This window comes from Lissotriton vulgaris, chromosome 7, assembly GCF_964263255.1.
Source record: "Lissotriton vulgaris chromosome 7, aLisVul1.2, whole genome shotgun sequence".
NCBI lineage: Eukaryota > Metazoa > Chordata > Amphibia > Caudata > Salamandridae > Lissotriton > Lissotriton vulgaris.
In genome coordinates, this window is record NC_141695.1 from 571154907 (window position 1) to 571167567 (window position 12661).

Consider the following 12661-nt stretch of genomic DNA (forward strand, 5'->3'; position numbering starts at 1 on the left):
AGACCAGTTCATGGAACGGAGTCAGCCTTGCTGACAGTCATGGATGACCTGCGATTGAGGGCGGACAGGGGAGAATCAGCAATTTTGATTCTGCTTGACCTGTCCGCCTCGTTCGACACGGTGAACCATGGCATCCTGATAGAAAGATTAAGGAACATCGGAGTTGGAGGTGTCGCGCTCGACTAGTTCCGCTCTTACTTGACGGACAGGTGGCAGGCAGTAGCTATCCCTCCCTATCAATCAGAGTTCATCAAAGTCCCGCACGGGGTCCCACAGGGTCTGCCATTAGTCCCATACTCTTTAACATTTATATGCAACCCCTGATGCGGATCATCAAAAGCCATGGCATCAGCGTGACAAACTACGCAGATGATACTCAGCTGATACTCTCGCTTAATGGAGCTCGAGCAAACTCACGGGAAACATTCCACACCTGTATGCTGGAAATGTCACTCTGGCTCAACCAGAACTCACTAAAATTTAACAGTGAGAAAACTGAAATACTGCATTGCACAGTAGGAAAAATCCCCAAAAGTTTACCACCAGATTTCTGGCCTCAGCCGTTAGGGGACTCGCCCACCCCAGTGAACTCAGTAAAAAATCTTGGAGTCACTATCAACAACAAACTGAGCCTAGAGACCAACGTCAACAAGCAGGTCAGCTGCTGTTTCGCTCTATTAAGAGGACTCCGAAGGCTGCTACCTCTCCTGTCCCCACAGACTAGAGCCGACATAGTCAGGAGTACTATCCTCAGCCGCCTGGATTACTGCAAGGCACTTTTGCTGGAATCCCCTGCCTATCTTATCTACAGACTTCAAAGTGTCCAGGCGGCAGCAGCCAAACTGGCACTCTCTCGTGAGCGAAGATCTTCTACCACTCTTGCCCTGGCTGACCTACACTGGCTGCCCATACATCAAAGGATCTGCTTTAAATCCCTATGTATTGTTTTCAGGGCAGTTCACGGGCTAGGTCCCCGACCACTTCAGAACAAATTCAATTGGTATGAGCCCACCCAGTCTCTTCGATCCTCATCTTTAAACTTCATCAGCATTCCTCGGATCAAGAAAGCCACCTGTGGGGGACGAGCTTTCAGTATAGCTGCAGCCCACTTATGGAACAACCTCCCTATCGACATTAGAAAAACTAACGAACTTATGACCTTTCCGAAAAAGGTAAAAACTTGGCTTTTTCCAAAAAATCCTCAAAAAACCCACCAAAACAAATAAACCTATTCTGATCAGCACCATGTCCACTCTCCTGTCCCCACAGAGTTTTTATCTATATGCACTTCAGCGCCAGGATGCCCGTAGGGTTACAGAGCGCTCTACAAATGCCATAAATAAATAAATAAATAAATATTGTATATTATGCTTTACAACATTACCATTTCCTATCCCTTTCTTTTTTTTCTTTTTCTTTTCTCTCTCCTGTTGTGGGTTAGGCTTTGGCTATCATGGTTGTTTTCTGTTCTCTGTATAGGGATTTTTGTTGACTTGAAAGCTTGCATTGATCATTGTATGTCGGAAATGGATATGACCAAATAACTCATGAATTTTCTAATAAAAAAATAAATTAAAAAAATAATAATAATTCTGGTTTCTGTTTCCCTAATCAAAGCAGTGCTTCATTTCAGAAGGTGGTTTCTGGTGGGCACCAGTGCTTAATTGTCAACACCACACTTAGAACACTCTTTCACATGTAGGTGCTGTTTGACTAATTTACAAATGAGCACAAAAGCAGTTGTACAATATACATTACAAGCATCTGCAATGCAACAGGTCTAGCATTTACGCGAGTTTGAGCTATTGGCATAGTAAATGACAATGCCTTTTATTTATGTTTTAGTTTTGGTTTTTAAAACATAAATACAAGGCATTGTCATTTAGTTTAAACTCGTGCAAATGCGAGACCTATTGCATTGCAAATGCTTGTTAACTGAAGTCCCTTTACTTTCATTAGCTGTAACCGCTGAAGAGAAAGTGAAACCGGGATGATTCAGAACCTTTGGCCGGGTTGTACTTCAGCCGATAGTATTCAAATCATATTCAGTAGCTCTGAGTCTCCTCCCTAAGCTCTCTGGGAGTTAAGTAAACACCAAATAGAATCACTTCAAAGTCAAGTGGCAACAGACGTTCGTGTGAGAGATTACTGGACACGCTGAGGTAACAATTGATTAATGTATACGTTAATTGCCACTTCGTGGAGGCACCGACGCACTGTGTGAGCGTTAGGTTGCGAAGAGAAAGAGCATTTCTGGTTTACAATCCACTTTTTATGTATATTTCAGTTTCAGCCCATTTTATTTCACTCTTGAAAGCCCGAGATCTGACAATGCTCTTCCTCCAGCGAGGAGTGCGCTCGAGCGCGTTCCATACATCTCCTAAACAATTATTCGTCACATTTGTTTTCGCTGCTGCGATGGTCTTAGAAGCAATAAACTCATATTAATACCTTTATAAATTAAGCGTGTCACTAGGGTGTCTCGAGAAAACTGCTTGTAGCCAGGATCATTTAGCAACGTTCCCTGTAAACGGCAGAATAACTTCGAAGTAAGCGTGGCATGGTTTATTTTGTTATAATCTATTTCTAATTGTAAACGACTTGCTTAGAATGACAACTTTGGAGATATTTAATTGTCCGGCCTATTTTATTGCACCGTTTGCATTTTGCATAATAAACCGTTTATTTTGTTTAAATTTGTATGATTTGGTTTTTATTCCTTAAAAAAACATACCATGTTCAAAAAATAGGAAATATAATCTCTGGCTAGCTGCACGGATACATTTCAAGTTTCATAGACACAAGAGCTTCGGTAAACTCAGACATCCGACATGTTTAGCACAAATTTAAAGCTACCTAAATTGCACTCTGCTTCTGAGGTAGAAGTAATTTTATTTTGAGCATGCTGGTATGATCAAGCGCCTTCTGAACGGATGTGTGTGTGCTGTGTAGGCCACATATTGCAATCCCATTGTGGCTGGCTCATGGAGTTGATCAACAATAGTATTCATTATTTTGGTGATGAATATACCATTGTCAAAAAGTTATTAAAAAATGCAACTTTAATATTGCTGGTTTATAATTAATGTTTTAATTCTGAACTCTCGGTATAGTCGGTGAAAAACAATTTATTGCAAATAGCGTAAAACCATAGCCACGCTTTGTGTATAAACGGTGCCATGCTTTGCGGCACTCCTGGAAAGCTACTGTGTTTCTTTTTGAGTGTTTCTTTGTTGTTCGACATCAAGACATAGGGTTGAAATTATGCATCTAAAGTGGTAACGTTAAACGAAACAAGCACTGACAAATTAAATAGGTATGTCTTTAATAAACTAACGCATGTAAACACAGGCATGACCAAAGTGTTTTATAAGTGCTAGGAATTTAAAGAAAGATATAGGACTATGGGACCTATGTAATAGCATCCGTTTTGTGGGTTGAAAATTGTGATTTATTTTAGGCTGGTAATTTGCGAATTGCAAAACTGAATGTACTAATGTGTCATAAGCACATTAGGCGATACCCAAAGGCGTTGCAAATGACCTGCCTCATAAATATTAATGAGGTAGGTCGTAATTTGCAACCCATTGGGAAATGACAAGAACACAGGGATGGTGGCATTCTGGGGCAGCAGATCAAAGCAAAAGAAACAAATGATGGATGGAATGCTGAACAATGCAAACATCCTCCCTGGACCAGTTTCAGGACATCACCCCTCATCAGCCCAGCTAGCTTGAATCTAGTGGCACAGTGAGCACGGTACCCGGTCTGGGTATAACCTTCCCCCTTAGCACGACAAAAGCAAAAGGAACAAATGATGGACAGAATGCTGAACAATGCAAAAATTCACCCCCAGTCACAAAGATCTAGATTTAATCCTTCATTACTTGCTGAGGGACTTTCTTTTTCAATTTTTCTGGCAACTGCCTCTATTCAACTTTCTTGATCGAAAACGACCAGCAGAGGTCAGTAAAATACCAGAATCACTTTAGCATTCTCTAGATTCCAGTCCATAGAAATTGTCTTCCACGAGCACCCGGAGACAGTAATATTTTTTTCAAATCTTGTATTTTCAGTGATATGACCACCGAAGGCCCTGCTTTTATATTAAAAACAGAGCTTTGGACTAAAAAATTTCCAGCTGAAAGGCAATATTTTTCTCAATGTGTTTCCATACCTGGCTTGTCACACAGTTTGGTGCTTACTTTCCCTCCATGTTAAAAGAACAGTAGATGTTTCAGCACCCAGGCTAATGTGCTGCATAACTAAATACATATAAGTTCCCAAAGGCGAGACCGATTGCATTGCAAAGGCTTGTTTAACTAATTAGCCACATGCTAGTGTAAGCAAAAGGATAAAGTAGAATGTCCAGCACTGCCACCTTGTGCTTTGCCACCATCACTTCCAGCAATCCCAACATCTGCCGCTTTTTATCCGCCGGCAGCCTTGCCTCCATCCGCACAGAGTCAAGCTCAATGCCCAAAAATGACAGCGCCGTGCCTGGCTCCACTGTCTTTTCCAGTGCTAAAGGCACCCCTAGGTCCTCCATGATCTCCTGAAACCTGTCCAGCGCCACCTGGCAGTCCGCGGAGTCTGGGGCCCGACCAAGAAAAAGTCATCCAGGTAGTGCGTAACTCCCTGGTGACCCGCGCGTTCCATAAAAAACCATTGGAGGAACATGCTAAAACATTCAAAAAGTGCACAAGACATCGAGCAGCCCATCGGCAAAGCCTTGTCCACATACCAGCGGCCGCGAAACTGCATCCCCAGTAGGCACCAGTCGTCTGGATGAACCGACAACAGCCAGAAAGCCGATTTGATGTCGCATTTAGTCATTTTCGCAACGGGCCTGCTTCCACCACCAAAGCCATGGCCGCCTCCACCGAGGAGTACGACACCGTGGCCTCATTTTCATCAATGAAGTCGTTCAAAGACCCCCCTTCCGGCCATGACAAATGTTGGATGAGGCGGAACTGTCCTGCCTCCTTCTTGGGCACGACTCCAATGGGGGACACTATCAAGTGTTCCAACGGCCAATCCGCGAAAGGACCCACCATGCGGCCCTCCATGACCTCATTGTCTAATTTAATATGCACCTCCTCCGGATGCTCCCTCGCCGACCGCAGACTGTCCGCCCAACGCCTCCGCCGCGGCCCCGCTTAACCTACCCGAAACCCCGCCCGAAAACCGGCTCGCAAGCACTCGGCGGCCCCCACGTCCGGGTATGTACGCAGGGCCACCGTCAACTGCTCCAACTTAATGGGAGTACGAGCCCTGGGTCCCAGCGCCCCGACCCCCTCGCCCGCTGCCCGCCTGTTGGGCGGCTCCAGGATGCGTGCTTCCACCCGGCGCCTGTGACCCCCTCTGCTGTCGTGTGGGGCCGCAACAACGTACCACTGGGTGTCCGTACCTACCGCAACCTGAGCATTCGTGCTTAAAACGGCAATTCTCCCTGGCACAGACTCCTCTGTTAAAATCCCAACAGGCGCCTGCCGCTCCGGGCTGGATCTTGGCACCTGCCCCCACCCACCCACGGGTGGGGCGTCCCTGAAAGGGCTGATACACTATCGGCAAACCACTGGCGGTAAAAATAGCCTTGCCTGACCCCGCCAGCCCCATTGTGTGCTGCCAGAGGTCGCAATCCAGCTCCCCCCACTTTGCCTCCGGATCCCACGCCATCCGGGCCCGAGACTCCTCATCATACTGTGCCCACGCGTAACCACCCCCGTGATCTGCGCCTTCCGTATAACGTCCATATATTTGAACATGGACACCGAGAGCTCAGGGAATTTCTCGCAATAGACACTCGCAAAAATTAAAAATGCCGCCGTCCAATTCTCAATCGTCAAGGGCACCCTCGGCCACTTCTGCAGCTCATATTCCTTCTCCTTCGACCCCTCCTTCGACCTGACCTCGCGGTGCAGCAATTTCAATAGTTCCACATATTCCCCTTTCCATATCTTCTCTTTGGCCATTAAATGCGCCCCCAGCAGCTTTGTGACCCCCATTTAGGGGAGCTGCTTTATTTTCAGCTCCTTGCTCTCTACCTTCGCCGCCCCGTTGTCTGCCGCCGCCGCCCCGCCGTGCTCCCCCGGGTCCCGACGTCACCCCGGCCGTCAGTGCCGACCCCTCCTGTGCACCTTTCCCCTCAGGCACCAACAAAACCTCCTCTGAGCCCACACTCTTATCCGCCACACCCCCTTCCCCCACCCCCACTGACACCATGCGCGTCGCAGCATTGCATTTACCTGGCACCAACGCCTCCCCGTGGTGCTCCACGCCGCTACGCTCTGGCGCCGACCTGTCCCTGGATTGTGTCTGGCCGCCGCAGCACCCATGCCCCGTGACACCTGCAAGAAAGAACTCACACCGTTACCGGACCCCCGTCCGCCCTCTCCATCCCGTATTTCCCCTTTCTCCAAAATCTCCTCGTCACCTTCCTGTAGTTCCACCCGCCCCACCTATACACCTGGCTAGCCAGCGGAGGCACCGACTGCACCCTACCAGAGGTCCCCGACCCCTCTCTACCACCATTCCACACAAAACAGTCCTCTTCAGTGCTGCTCCCTGTCCGCCGCTGGTCCCCAAGCCGTGGGGGCCCTGTGGGGGGATGGGCCAGCGAGCCCGCCAGTGGCCTTTGGGTTGTCAGCCATGTCGTGTTCCCTCGCTGACTCCGAGCCTGCCGCAAGGGGCACGGCCCTCCCTTCACCTTGACGCCGTTCCGCCGCACAAAGCCTGGCCAAGTCTGCAGCCCCGCGCCGAACATCCCCCTGCAATAAAAACGGTACTGCTGATGTGCTGGGTCCCTGCCACTGCGCGGCCCCCCGACCCCCTTCCCCCTATCCTGCGTCCCCCCTACCTCCTCCACATCCTCTTCCTTGCTCCACGCTAGCTCCCCAACTCCAGACCCCACTGCCTCCGGGGAACTCCCCACCACCTCCCCTTCACCCTGACCCCCCGCCCGCTCGCCCCTTGACGCCGCCGCCTCCCCCCCTCTCTGCCCTGCCCCCTGACGAACACTGTGCCTCTCTCGCCCCCTCCCCCCAGGAATCAAAAACATCTAAGCCCTCCCAATCCTGGTCCCCGTCCCCCGATTCTATCAATAACGGGGAGACCCACCCCTTCCTACCCAGTTCCTGTCTCCACCCCCACGACCCACCCAAATCACCCACCCGCTGCCCCTTTACAGCCCCCCCGACCTTCTTCCTGCCCCTCCCCCTCCAAACTGACCTCCTGTCTGGCAGGAGAGGGGCTCCCCCTCCTCACCCTCTGCTGTAGTCCCCCTACCTGCCCCCCTTCTAAGGGCCCTGCACTCTTCTGTGTCCTCTTGCCCCCCCACCCAGCACCCGTTGTATCGCTCTTCCCACTCCCCCCCCTTCACCCCGCCCCCCCACAGACTTCCTCCCCGCCTGCTGCCTACTGGCCGAGTCCCTGCCCTTCTGTGGGATGTCCCCGCCGTCAGCAGGCGTGCTGGGGAGATCCCGCGCGTCACGGCGCTGCCCGGGCTCTTTCCCCGGGGCCCACTCTACCCTCGGCACGTTCCTGCGCTCTACTTCTTTCTTAGGAGCTTGGCGCTCCCGCAGCGAGGCGCCTTTACCAGCGCGCCTCAGCCGCGGCGACTGCCCTGCCCCCCCCACCAGACCTTGGGCCGTGCTCCTGGTATTGGTGCTGCCCCCAGCACCCACCTGCAACTTTGCGGCTTTCCATGGCGGCGAGCAGGCAAGAATCGCCGCCGCCACATCTGCCACAGCGCGCCGCGGCGGGCGCGTCGCGGCCACTGGGCCCACCAGGACGTCCATCCGCCCCACCTCGCTCAGCAGGCGGATGCCCTCCAATACTCTAAAATCCCCTTGTGCCTCCATCCTCGACTCCGCTGTAAATACCGCCTCAAAAACGCTACGAAAACGATGCAGAAACAATTCCTCGCTAGACAAATGGACTAAAACCTACTCTCCGCTCCCAGCCACCAGGTTTCAATACCTAAAATGGTGGCTGGGAAAACGCGGGCAGCCCCCTTTATACTTGGGCTATAAAACTTAACGTTGGGCTGCCTCTGGGCTATTCCCAGCCAGCCCAAAATGGCAAAATGACTGCTCCCATGTCTCGCCTCCCTCCCCCTCTCAAAACTGCCCGGGGGGCAGACCTCGTGGCTCGGCTGCCCCCCACTGCAGCCTCTAGTGCCATTTTAAACTGTAATTTCAATAGGCAAATACAACTTTTTGCCAGGCTCAAACATTCATTTTTAACCCTTAGAAATTATCGCAGGGGTGTTGTGGCTAATGCCCAAAGGTAATGGACGCCTAGAGCCAGAGCTCTGGTCTCAAGCGGATTTCCACCACTGCATTTATGAATATAGACCTGTGTGGAGATTGCCTTAGTGTCCAACTTAAGTGAGAAACGTGTCTTGCATTTGGAAGTCCCATCATATGTGAGGAATACTGTTTGTTTGCTTATTTTTTATTGACAAGTCGTGCCCCCTTATGACTCCTCAATGCTTGCAGATCTTTAATTGTATCATCACTTCTTTATCATATGGGCATTTGCAGAAAAGTATGGTCAGGTCCCTGAAGTCTCTCTCCTGCTGCCATGAATGTGCTTTTAAGCTTCCTGCCTGAGTAATGCCGCAGGACGCCTTTTGTACCTTTTTCAGTCACATAATTTTCAATGCAAATAAAGTCTCCCTCACCCACTTACCTGGCAAGTGTTAGACCTAATATGCCTACCTTCAATCTAAGCGGTACAAAAGAAGGTGGCGAAGCCATCAAACACTCACACCCAGTCAACAGATCTGGGTTTAATCCAACACCGTTCTTTAGCCCAATCTGCCACCCCAGTTCAGACATGGCCATATGCAAATCAGTCTGACCCTGGGCCTCATGGGAACAGTCCAGCCCGAACTGCCAAGCCATGCATTCCCTGGACCAGAAACAAGCTTCCTAGGACCGGTTTCTGGCATTACAGCCGTCTTCAGCCAGGCTTGCTTGAATCCAGTGGCAAAGTGAGCAAGGGACTCACGTCTGAGCCTACCCTTCCAACTTATGGCGAACAAAGCTGTACAAAAGGCGGGTGGTGATGGAAGGACCATCTGAACCACTCAAACACTCACACCCAGTCAACAGATCTGGGTTTAATCCATCACAGTTCTTTAGCCCACTCTGCCACCCCAGTTCAGACATGGCTATATGCAAATCAGTCTGACCCTGTACCTCATGGGAACAGTCCAGCCCGAACTGCCAAGGCATGCCTTCCCTGGACCGGAAACAAGCTTCCTAGGACCGGTTTTTGGCATTACAGCCGTCTTCAGCCAGGCTTGCTTGAATCCAGTGGCAAAGTGAGCAAGGGACTCACGTCTGAGCATACCCTGCCAACTTATGGCGAACAAAGCTGTACAAAAGGGGGTGGTGATGGACGGAGCATCTGAACCAATCAAACACTCACACCCAGTCAACAGATCTGGGTTTAATCCATCACTGTTCTTTAGCCCACTCTGCCACCCCAGTTCAGACATGGCCATATGCAAATCAGTCTGACCCTGTGCCTCATGGGAACAGTGTAGCCCAAACTGCCAAGCCATGCCTTCCCTGGACCGGAAACAAGCCTCCTAGGACCGGTTTCTGGCATTACAGCCGTCTTCAGCCAGGCTTGCTTGAATCCAGTGGCAAAGTGAGTAAAGGGACTCACGTTTCAGCATACCCTGCCAACTTATGGCGAACAAAGTGGTACAAAAGGGGGTGGTGATGGACTTGGGTGAATGTATGACATTGTTCTGCATTCTGTCCATCAACTGTTGTTTTTGCATTTGTCACCCCGAGTGGGATGGGTATTCTCAGACGTGAGTCCCGTGCTCTCCACACCACTGGAGTCAAGCTATCCTGGCTGATGACGGCTGATAGCCTGAAACCGCAGGTGGTGGGGCTGTCCGGCAGCAGGGGGGTGACTTGACCTGCAAGCAGGGTCAGAGGTCACTCCTGTAGCCGGACAGTGGCCACCATATAAGGAGTGGAGGGAGGGAGGAGCAGCTGGGAGGTGGGAGCGGAGCGACGAGGGGGGCGTGGCTTCAGGGTTAGCGGCGAAGAAGGAGCAGGACGAGAGGGAGAAAGTGGGGTGGGGGACACGAGAGCGAAAATGGGCAAATAAAGGGCACAACAATACAGAAGATAGAGAAACAGAAATGTGGAATCAAGGAGTCGATGGGGCAAAAAAGGCACAAACAATCCTTAAAGACAGAGAAACAGAATGTAGAATCGAGGAGTTAAAACAAAGTGCATTGTCTGACCCGGGTCACGGCAGTGATCCGAGGCAGGCAGCTGGCGAAAGAACACGCGCCACACAGGAGCAGGCACTTAGCTGGTGGGGCTATCTGGCAGCAGGGGGCTGACCTGACCTGTTGGTTTGTACATTGTGCTTAACTGTATTTTCTCCCCCTGATCTTTCGCCTCCATTGGTCTCTACCACGCTCTTGGTTTTCCGTTGTAGCCCCCTGCTCCCCCCCACCCCCCTGTTCTGATTCTGTGACCGCTGTATTTCCCGCCGCTGACCCCGCGGCCACACCCCCGCCGCCCGCTCCCGCCTCCCAGCTGCTCCTCCCACCCTCCTTGCCTCATTTAAATGGCCGCTGCCCGACGGTAGGGGTGACATCGGACCCTGCTTAAGGGCCTGATCACTCCCCTACTGACGAACATCGCTTGTGCGCTCTCTCCTAGTGCGGGTTCGATCCTCCTGTGCCCAGGATCACCGCAGACTTTTGGTTTTGTAAATTGTGCTTAACTGTATTTTCTCCCCCCCTGACTGTTCGCCTCCCTTGGTCTCTACCGCGCTCTTGGTTTTCCGTTGTAGCCCCCTGCTCCCCCCCCACCCCAACCCCCTGTTTTGATTCTGTGACCGCTGTATTTCCCGCCGCTTCCCCCACGGCCCCACCACCCCGCTTCCCAGCTGCTCCTCCCACCCTCCTTGCCTCAAATGGCATTCGCTGCCCGGACGCGCAGTGGATGCACGCAGCGGGCGCTCCAAAGGCAAGCCCGTCTGCACCCGTCCGCTCCTAGACCGCACCCAGCGCCAGAACCCCTGGACCTTGCGTACTCCACACTGCCTGACTTAGATACGACTCCAACACCCTCCACGCACTTAACACCGGCCGAGACCACCGCTGCTTCTAGGCCACCCCAAAACGCACCCACGGACCCTTCTCCTGCCACACCTGCAACTTCACCTGCAACAGAACCACCAAACCTACAAGGACCGGGTCCAACCCCTACCGCTACATACTCCTCAACACCCGCTCCGCACGCAAACATGCCGTTGAGCTCTGGGACCTGCTCGACACCTCCACCCCAGACATGGTGGAACGACTCCTCAGCACCTGACATCGCCATAGCCATCCCGGACGGATACAAGATCTCCCGCAGAGACCGCACCAACGGGATGGGAGGAGGAATAGCCATCATCCACAAATCCACCCTCCAGGTCCACACCCTCGCAGACGACTCCCTCATCTCCACCGAACACCTTCACTTCCGGACCCACACCAACCCCAACACCACCCTCAGAGGAACACTCATCTACAGACCCCCGGACCCCGGCCCTCTTCAGCGACTCCATCGCTGACCTCGCCAGCACCCACGCACTCGCCTCCACGGACTACATTCTCCTCAGGGACATGAACTTCCACCTCGAGAACAACAACAACGCAAACTCCACCGCCCTGATCGACAACCTCGCCAACATCGGCCTCCGACAACTCGTCACCGAACCCACCCATGCCGCCGGCCACACTCTCAACCCTGTCTTCACCACAAGCACCCACGTTGCCTTCAACCACACCACTGAACTCCACTGGACTGACCACCGATGCATCCACTTCACCTTCAAAAAACCAACCACGCACCACTGCACCCAACAGCTGCCTCGCCGCTGCTGGAGCAAAGTTACAGAGAACCAACTGACCTCCACCCTCACCCAGAACCCACCCACCGACACAGACGCCGCCACCCGAAATTTCAGACAGTGGATCGACGACTGAGCCAACACCCTAGCACCAATCAAGAAATCGTCTACCAACCATCCCAGCAAGAAAGCCGCCTAGTTCACCAAAGAGCTCCAGATCTCCAAACGAGCATGCTGGAAGCTGGAGAAGATATGGCCCCACAACCGCGCACCTGACAGCCACGCAGCCCACAGGGACGCAATGCGCAGACATCACCACCTCATCAGAACAGCCAAAAGATTGTCCTTCAAAGCCAGACTGGACAACAATGCACAAGACATCAAAGAACTTTTCAACATAGTGAAGGAACTCTCCAACCCCAGCGCCAACACCAACGACATCCCACCCTCGCAAGACCTGTGCAACTCACTGGCCACCTTCTTCCATCGCAAGATCGCCGACATCCACGACAGCTTCAACTCCTCACCCGCCCCGCTCACAAATATTCACCCCCGAACACCACCTGCACCAACCAGCTGACCTTCTGGTCCCACGTCAACGACAAAGAGACACGCAAGATCATGAACTCCATCCACTCAGGGTCTCCGTCAGACCCCTGCCCACACCACGTCTTCAACAAAGCTGCCGCAACCCTCGCACCCCAACTGCGGAAGATCATCAACATCTCCTTCAACACAGCAACATTCCCGGAAATCTGGAAGCATGCCGAAGTAAAAG

The 12661-nt window shown here is 52.0% G+C and overlaps 1 protein-coding gene across 1 annotated transcript in view; it reads left to right on the forward strand.

The window, feature by feature from the left end:
* The first annotated feature begins 2097 nt into the window (after positions 1-2097).
* Positions 2098-12661, forward strand: part of LOC147702040 (uncharacterized) — a 598885-nt gene continuing 588321 nt past the window's right edge. The window contains exon 1 of the mRNA XM_086928742.1: positions 2098-2162. The gene's annotated coding sequence lies outside the window, so the exon portion shown is untranslated. The remainder of the gene's footprint in view (positions 2163-12661) is intronic.